Source organism: Cryptotermes secundus, unplaced genomic scaffold (genome assembly GCF_002891405.2).
Source record: "Cryptotermes secundus unplaced genomic scaffold, Csec_1.0 scaffold268, whole genome shotgun sequence".
In the NCBI taxonomy this organism is placed as follows: Eukaryota; Metazoa; Arthropoda; class Insecta; order Blattodea; family Kalotermitidae; genus Cryptotermes; species Cryptotermes secundus.
Window position 1 is genome coordinate 34776 of NW_019722430.1, and position 8762 is coordinate 43537.

At 45.6% G+C, this 8762-nt stretch overlaps 1 protein-coding gene across 3 annotated transcripts in view; it reads left to right on the forward strand.

The window, feature by feature from the left end:
* The window catches only part of LOC111861345 (collagen alpha-1(IX) chain), a 215085-nt gene that overhangs the window by 6464 nt on the left and 199859 nt on the right, over window positions 1–8762 (forward strand). The gene's annotated exons all lie outside the window — the stretch shown is intronic.

Genomic DNA, 8762 nt, shown 5'->3' on the forward strand with positions numbered 1-8762 from the left:
TCCTGGTTGGTGTTTGCTGTGCACAAAGAGAGATATTCACTGCCCTCGCTTCGTGTTTCACAGACAGTTCGCGGCCTACTGGCTATATAGCTGGGTGATGTTTGCTGTGCACGAAGAGAGATATTCACTGCCCTCGCTTCGTGTTTCACAGACAGTTCGCGGCCTACTGGCTATATAGCTGGGTGATGTTTGCTGTGCACGAAGAGAGATATTCACTGCCCTCGCTTCGTGTTTCACAGACAGTTCGCGGCCTACTGGCTATATAGCTGGGTGATGTTTGCTGTGCACGAAGAGAGATATTCACTGCCCTCGCTTCGTGTTTCACAGACAGTTCGCGGCCTACTGGCTATATAGCTGGGTGATGTTTGCTGTGCACGAAGAGAGATATTCACTGCCCTCGCTTCGTGTTTCACAGACAGTTCGCGGCCTACTGGCTATATAGCTGGGTGATGTTTGCTGTGCACGAAGAGAGATATTCACTGCCCTCGCTTCGTGTTTCACAGACAGTTCGCGGCCTACTGGCTATATAGCTGGGTGATGTTTGCTGTGCACGAAGAGAGATATTCACTGCCCTCGCTTCGTGTTTCACAGACAGTTCGCGGCCTACTGGCTATATAGCTGGGTGATGTTTGCTGTGCACGAAGAGAGATATTCACTGCCCTCGCTTCGTGTTTCACAGACAGTTCGCGGCCTACTGGCTATATAGCTGGGTGATGTTTGCTGTGCACGAAGAGAGATATTCACTGCCCTCGCTTCGTGTTTCACAGACAGTTCGCGGCCTACTGGCTATATAGCTGGGTGATGTTTGCTGTGCACGAAGAGAGATATTCACTGCCCTCGCTTCGTGTTTCACAGACAGTTCGCGGCCTACTGGCTATATAGCTGGGTGATGTTTGCTGTGCACGAAGAGAGATATTCACTGCCCTCGCTTCGTGTTTCACAGACAGTTCGCGGCCTACTGGCTATATAGCTGGGTGATGTTTGCTGTGCACGAAGAGAGATATTCACTGCCCTCGCTTCGTGTTTCACAGACAGTTCGCGGCCTACTGGCTATATAGCTGGGTGATGTTTGCTGTGCACGAAGAGAGATATTCACTGCCCTCGCTTCGTGTTTCACAGACAGTTCGCGGCCTACTGGCTATATAGCTGGGTGATGTTTGCTGTGCACGAAGAGAGATATTCACTGCCCTCGCTTCGTGTTTCACAGACAGTTCGCGGCCTACTGGCTATATAGCTGGGTGATGTTTGCTGTGCACGAAGAGAGATATTCACTGCCCTCGCTTCGTGTTTCACAGACAGTTCGCGGCCTACTGGCTATATAGCTGGGTGATGTTTGCTGTGCACGAAGAGAGATATTCACTGCCCTCGCTTCGTGTTTCACAGACAGTTCGCGGCCTACTGGCTATATAGCTGGGTGATGTTTGCTGTGCACGAAGAGAGATATTCACTGCCCTCGCTTCGTGTTTCACAGACAGTTCGCGGCCTACTGGCTATATAGCTGGGTGATGTTTGCTGTGCACGAAGAGAGATATTCACTGCCCTCGCTTCGTGTTTCACAGACAGTTCGCGGCCTACTGGCTATATAGCTGGGTGATGTTTGCTGTGCACGAAGAGAGATATTCACTGCCCTCGCTTCGTGTTTCACAGACAGTTCGCGGCCTACTGGCTATATAGCTGGGTGATGTTTGCTGTGCACGAAGAGAGATATTCACTGCCCTCGCTTCGTGTTTCACAGACAGTTCGCGGCCTACTGGCTATATAGCTGGGTGATGTTTGCTGTGCACGAAGAGAGATATTCACTGCCCTCGCTTCGTGTTTCACAGACAGTTCGCGGCCTACTGGCTATATAGCTGGGTGATGTTTGCTGTGCACGAAGAGAGATATTCACTGCCCTCGCTTCGTGTTTCACAGACAGTTCGCGGCCTACTGGCTATATAGCTGGGTGATGTTTGCTGTGCACGAAGAGAGATATTCACTGCCCTCGCTTCGTGTTTCACAGACAGTTCGCGGCCTACTGGCTATATAGCTGGGTGATGTTTGCTGTGCACGAAGAGAGATATTCACTGCCCTCGCAATTGTCAGGTCGATGCGCTACATCGCTGATGTACACTTCACAAGATTGTGCTTAAAAAACATTCTTTTGGTGTGCCCTGCCCTCCTCTAAATATGTGCCTCGCCAGATATACAGTCTTGGACTTATAAGAAACTTAGGAATTCTGCTGGGGTGACGCAGCTTTGGCGTCGGGTAATTTCAAAGGTTAGTTAATGACTGACTCCTCTAATGAACTGGAGGTCTCTCCTGATGTCGCTCCACACTATCTTCTCTCCTTCAAATTTCCCTAATTTGTCACATTTGAACAGTTGGCGTGAATTTGATTTCTGCAAATGACGTCCTAACTTCAAGGGATGTTAGCCCCCTAAAGACAAACGGCACAGTTGACAGTAGAGTAACATTGGGGTATGGTGACGACTCTCCGGCCGTCCTGCTCCATAAGCTATAGCTGGCTGTAACTGTCAGCCCGCTGTATTTCCCAGAGGTCCCCGTCTAACTTCGACTTCTGACATTCCTAAAGGACTTAGTTGGGGGGGAGGGTCTTACAATCTTTGTTTCCCTTCTTCAGAAAACAAGCCCGGGTGTAGGGACATTGGAACACATGTGTCTCTTTGTCCGCGCATTGCTGAGCTTAGCAAATGCGACCTGTTCTTTGTTCCTTCTATCTACTGTGATTTCTTTCAGCTCATTTAATATCAAGTGATTCCACTAGCTTATGGTCAACGTGGGGGAAAGGGTAAATCGGACGAAGCTGTTACAAAGGACCTGCTTTATCGCCAATCCTTTTCAGCTTTGCTTTAGAGTATGCCATTAGGAAGGTCCAGGGAAACCAGGTGGGACTGAAATTAAACGGAACACATCAGCTGTTGGTCTATGCCGATGATGTGAATCTACTGGGTGATAATATAGATACCATAAAGAAAAACACACAAACTTTAATTGGCGCAAGTAAAGAGGTTGGTCTAGAAGTAAACACAGAGAAGGAACCAAGTATATGTTGCTGTCTCGTCACCAAAATGCAGGGCAAAATCATGACATAAATATAGGAAACAGGTGTTTTGAAAATGTGGCACAGTTCAGATATTTGCGAACGACGATACAAATCAAAATCTGATTCAGGAGGAAATTAAGAGGAGATTGAACTCGGGTAATGCTTGCTACCATTCAGTCCAGAACCTTTTGTCTTCTCGTCTACTGTCCAAAGACATAAAAATTAGAATTTACAAAACTATAATTTTGCCTGTGGTTCTGTATGGGTGTGAAACTTGGTCTCTGACATTAAGGGAGGAACATAGATTGAAGATGCTTGAGAACAGGGTGCTGAGGAGAATATTTGGACCTTAATAACGTATACTCTTCTCCAAGTGTAATTAGAATGATCCAAGTCAAGGAAGGTGAGGTGGGCAGGGCATGTAGCACGAATGGGGGAGGAGAGGGATGCGTATAGGATATTGGTGGGAAAGCCAGAAGGAAAGAGAACACTGGGAAGACCAAGGCGTAGGTGGGTGGACAATATTAAAATGGGTCTTAGAGAGATAGAATGGGATGTTATGGATTGGATTAGTCTGGCTCAGGATAGGGACCGGTGGAGGGATCTTATGAGCACGATAATGAACCTTCGGGTGGCATAAAATGCTGGGAAATTCTTGAGTAGCTGTAGAATTGGCTTCTCCTCAATAAAAGCTCAGCTCCATGAGTAAATAAGTAAGTAAGGATAAATCAGAATGCTTGTACCTTTCTTATCCTGAGAATCTTTTTAAAAGTTGTGTGACTTCGTTGACGCTTATGAATTGTTTCGTTGCAGTCTGTAGAGCTGGGTGCGTCTGCCACATCTCCAACAGATCAAAACTGGAATTTAAATGTTTATATTAGACTTGGGTCTCCTGGTTTTTGGATAGTGGTATTTCGCACCATCTCTGGCCAACACAAATTTAAGTCGATCTTCAGAATAATGTGATAGAATTTGTTGCGTGTCAGATGTGATGTCTCTGCTTTGCCGAGACGAGTACTGACAAGTCCCTCATACCTGATATAATGAGTACCCCGCAGTGGTTACTTCTTCTGTAACTAAACAGAGAAAGTTCCGTCAGAGCAGATGCCATGTTTATATTCCTGTGACCCGTTTCCTCCCCCGCTCGGCCTCCATAGCCATCTTAGTGACAAAGGAGTGCCCAAATGAAAGCAAGGATGGCATTTAGGTAAGATATCTTGAGGAACGCACTGAGACACGTGTATTTCCCGAACGACCACTCAACTTTAATTTAAAGAAAGTGTACAGTGTAACTCTGACCGCCTCTGTGATCTAGTGGTCAGAGTTCCTGGCTACAGATCCAGAGGTCTCGGGTTCGATTCCCGACGCTACCAGATTTTCTGAGAAGTAGTGGGTCTTGAACGGGGTCCACTCAGCCTTTTGAAGATAATTGAGTAGCTGTTTGAAGGAAATACCGGCTCCGGTCTAGAAAACCGAGATTAACGGCCATGGGGATCCGTTGCGCTGACCACGTGACGCTCTCTATCAGCTAAAGTTGGCACTACGCCGAGAAGCTGCGGTCGCTCGGTCGGTATAGTAAGCTTGCGGACTACAGGCCACGGTTTGCATTGTAACTCACATCTTAAGTGTTATTCAGATGTGGTGAAAACGTGTACGAACCGACGTGATCTCTCTGATAGGCATTCACATTTATGTCCTCTTGCATAAAAACCTGTGTCGGTTCTGAATTCTAAACAGAGCGGCCTTGAAATGCGCGCTTTCGTGTACAGAAGGTAACACTGAAATGTCGCGCGCGTGTGGGAAAGTATTGTGGGTTTATAGTAGAAGTGCCCTAGGAATAAAAATACTGATACTTCAAAACACTCATCAGGGGACTCGTAGCGTTCGCCAGTGCGATCCAGTAGGCCCATAAAGTTGTGGCGCCTCGTGACGCAACTAAGAAGCTTTGTACGTGCTGAACCTCCGTTCACTGCTTTACAGGACAGGGCTGGCTGCATAACATCTCAGGCGCTGGTCCTTGCCTCCAATGCAGCACATCTCAACTTCGTTGCCAAGATCAAGCTGCGAGGGATGTTTAACAAAGCAGTCACAGTTTCTTCGGATAAGTGAACAAAATTTACAGATAAGTCCTTTGAACAAATAATCCGCCAAGATTCTGGGCCCTTTGTGACATTTCATGAGGAACCATGAGCCCCACACCCAACCCCGAAGCTGGAGGACCACCCCTTGTCGGCTGTCCGCAACTGCTTAGTCAATATATTCGCAGCTACTCTCCATATCTGGAGGCCTCTCTTCCATCCACAACCTGAGGACGCGTCATGCCGTGGTGATAAGGGACCCCACCTGTGAATACGGTAATGAACCTTCGGGTTCCGTAAAATGCTGGGAAGTTCTTGAGTTGTTGTTGAACTGTGAGGCATCTGAAAAAGGGCTCAGCAAAAACAAAAATAATTTGCAGAACGTTGCAGGGAGACAAATCGGAGTAAAGAAGCTGCACGCACTTTCACATACACGATCGGTCCCGACTGCGTTACGTTGGGAAGGTAGTCTATTGTGGCTCGGTAGACGTCATTTGGTTACTGAAATCTCCCCAAACCGTTACAGCTAGTTTCAAGGGAACTGTCATTTCGCGTTCGGGCCCCCTGTGCACGACCATTCCTCTTCCAGAAAGCATCGCATGTGCGTTTCTAACTCGGCATACGGTCTTCAAAGCGTACCGAAATTTAAACATCGTTAAAGAAAATCGCATTTTTTTCGGACCCAATTTAAGGGCCCATATTTTGGGAGCTGGAATATTTAGGCCCGCTGGACAGAGACCTGAGATGGATAAACTCTTGAATATCGAATATGAATCAAACGTGTACAGCGGTTCGGACACGCACATATGTAACATCTGTATATACAAAGTGACTGCATTCCGAAACAACATTTTCGGGATCAAGGGGCCGAGAATATGTAAATCTGTCGAAATCTCGTGACCGACATGCTGTGACGACAGTAGTTTCTCGCAGTGATGGCGAATTCTGACCACTTACGGGAAATAAAATTGTTCAGCTAATTTTTAGCAGTTACAGTGATAAAAATTTATGTGGTCACCTTCCATTTATTGTGATACCATAATTATTGCCTGATTTTGTCATGACCTTAAAGCGCCTACGACAGAAAACAAATTTATGAAAAATATAAATTTGTACAGAATTCCCGAAATTGTGCATTAATAATGCGTACTTCGAGGGGTAATTACTATTATTATTATTTTTTCTTTTTTTTCGGAGTTTAATTTTTGTTTCCGTGATAGTTCCCGGTCTGTTAGGAACGCCATTCAATTGTAATACCACAAGTGAGGCGCTTACGCCGCTTCTGCCCTTGCCCTCGATAATTTTGAGTTCATAACTTTCATCATTCGCACGCCATTATTTTTTTTAGAGCTCTGACACGATTCGCATCTTTGTCGACTGTTTTCAAGCCCACAGATGTCTTCATGACAAAGTGCTTGCTTAAGAAAGTACAGGGACAACGTTACTTCTTTTCATACGCAGTCCGAAATAATTGTATTAGCCCTAAATGCCGCATATCTCATTTAATTTTATTACTCAATTGCTAGAGGCACGCGGTAGCGTAGTTGGTTGAGGCACTATGCTACAAGCCGGAAGGTCTCGGGTTCAAGTCCCGATGAGGTCATTGGATTCTTTTTTTTTTCAGTTGACCTAATCCTTCCGGCCGCACTATGGCCCTGTGGTCGACTCAGCCCCTAACAGAAATGAGTACCAGGAATTAATTAAATAATTTTCCTGGAGAGTAAAGGGCGGCCGGCGAGTAAGGCTGACAATCTTACCGCCATCTGTGAGCCGACTGTATAGAGAAAATATGGGATCCTCAGCGTCTCACAACCCCATGGGCCTTCACCGCCTGTTACAGGATTAGCTTTACTTTTTTACTTTTACACAGTTGCCATGGTGAAGCGTATGTTTCTTGCTTATTAGTAAACATTTGGAACTTTTCTTCGCGCATTTCTCAATGGACTGAGTTCTCGATTTCAAGTCCCTTGGGATAAATAAGAGCAATTTTATATTCCTACGCTAATCTATCCCTATAATAGGCCATGATGGACCATTGGGTTGTGAGACGTCGAGGCTCCCACATTTTCTAGACAATCGGCTCACAGATGGCGGTAAGGTCGTCAGCCTTACGCATCGACCGCCCTTTACCCCACAGGAAGATTCCTGGTATTCATTTCTGTTAGAGGCTGAGTCGACCCCAGGGCCATAGTGTGGCTGGAAGGATTAAATCAATTGAAAAAAATCTACCTTATCGGGACTGGAACCCGCGACCTTCCGGCTTGTAGCATAGTGCCTCACCAACTACTCTACCGCGTGCTCACTATATTCTTAAGGCATTTCGCATTATGTGCGTTCGCTGTGAATCCATATCCGAATTGAGCTGCTTTCTTAAACGCCATGTTCGATTTATCGATATCAACCGACAGTATTCTAGCGGACGATCGATTCAGTCATTACGTGACATTCTGTCATGTCTGAAAGACCAGTTAATAAAATCCATCTGTTAGGCTCTACTCCGTTCCGGTAACTTTCTGTTATGTAATCTAATACTTTGAAGAGTTATGAGTATCCCGAAGTCATTCATCCATTCCACGTCGGCCATTTTGTTAGTGATGTGATGTCCAAACATGCGCCTTTATGTCCGAGTCCTTGAACCTCGAACTCTTTCCAATTTTATTCATAAGAATGAATGGGATCACGTGTTAAGTGGAAACAAATGGCGAATCATCGTCAGAGTGACGTATTGACAGTACTCCGACACTGACATGAGGACTGTGCATATTGTAATGGTTACGGTAGGTGTTAACTCTTGATGAAATTGGCACACTTGGCACATTGGCAATCGTGTCACAGATTATCTGTTACGCCAGGTTGTGCCGGCCAATACAGAGAGTAGACTAGATTAACTGGTACACAGAAGTACAGGTCAGTATGAATGTATAAGGGGTGTGCCTTCTCGACCCTTGCACCGTGTCCTACACTGCTCTATTGTGCTTTACATGTCAGTATAATTAGAGAATTATAATAGTTGATTTACATGAGAATTAAGCAGATCTATGATAGCCGAAATATGCAAAGCGAATCTCTCAGACGATCGGCGTGCAAGTATTTTCTTAGATCCCAACCGTAGGCCCTATTTGTACTTTGCTTCAAACAGTGACAAGTTCACATATCTTTCTAAAACACACAAAGAAATTACTGGTGAATATTAAATTTACATCTATCTCACGGTGCACCCTAGTGCAAGAAATGAACGTATAATGAGGATGTCTGCGTGTCTGGCCGTGTCTTCGGTTTGCTTCATCTGCAAAACACCTGAAAACAAACGTATTACAGTTGCGGTGGGCATTGCATAGATTTAATTATCATACATGGCTCAGTCTGCCCGTTCTTCCCCAGTTTGATATGCAATTACTCGACGCATTGCTTCCTCTCCGCGAGTACGACGACCTAAGCTTGTTCTTCTGCGAGGCATTATTTGGATGAACTAAAGCAACTGTTATTGCATAGGAAATGCTAGCACAGAACACCTTGTAGAAGTGTTTGGTTTCATCCGTCGTTACGCAACGGAACCTCAATTCCTATGCAATGGCTCACTGTTATTGCATAGGAAATGCTAGCACAGAACACCTTGTAGAAGTGTTTGGTTTCATCCGTC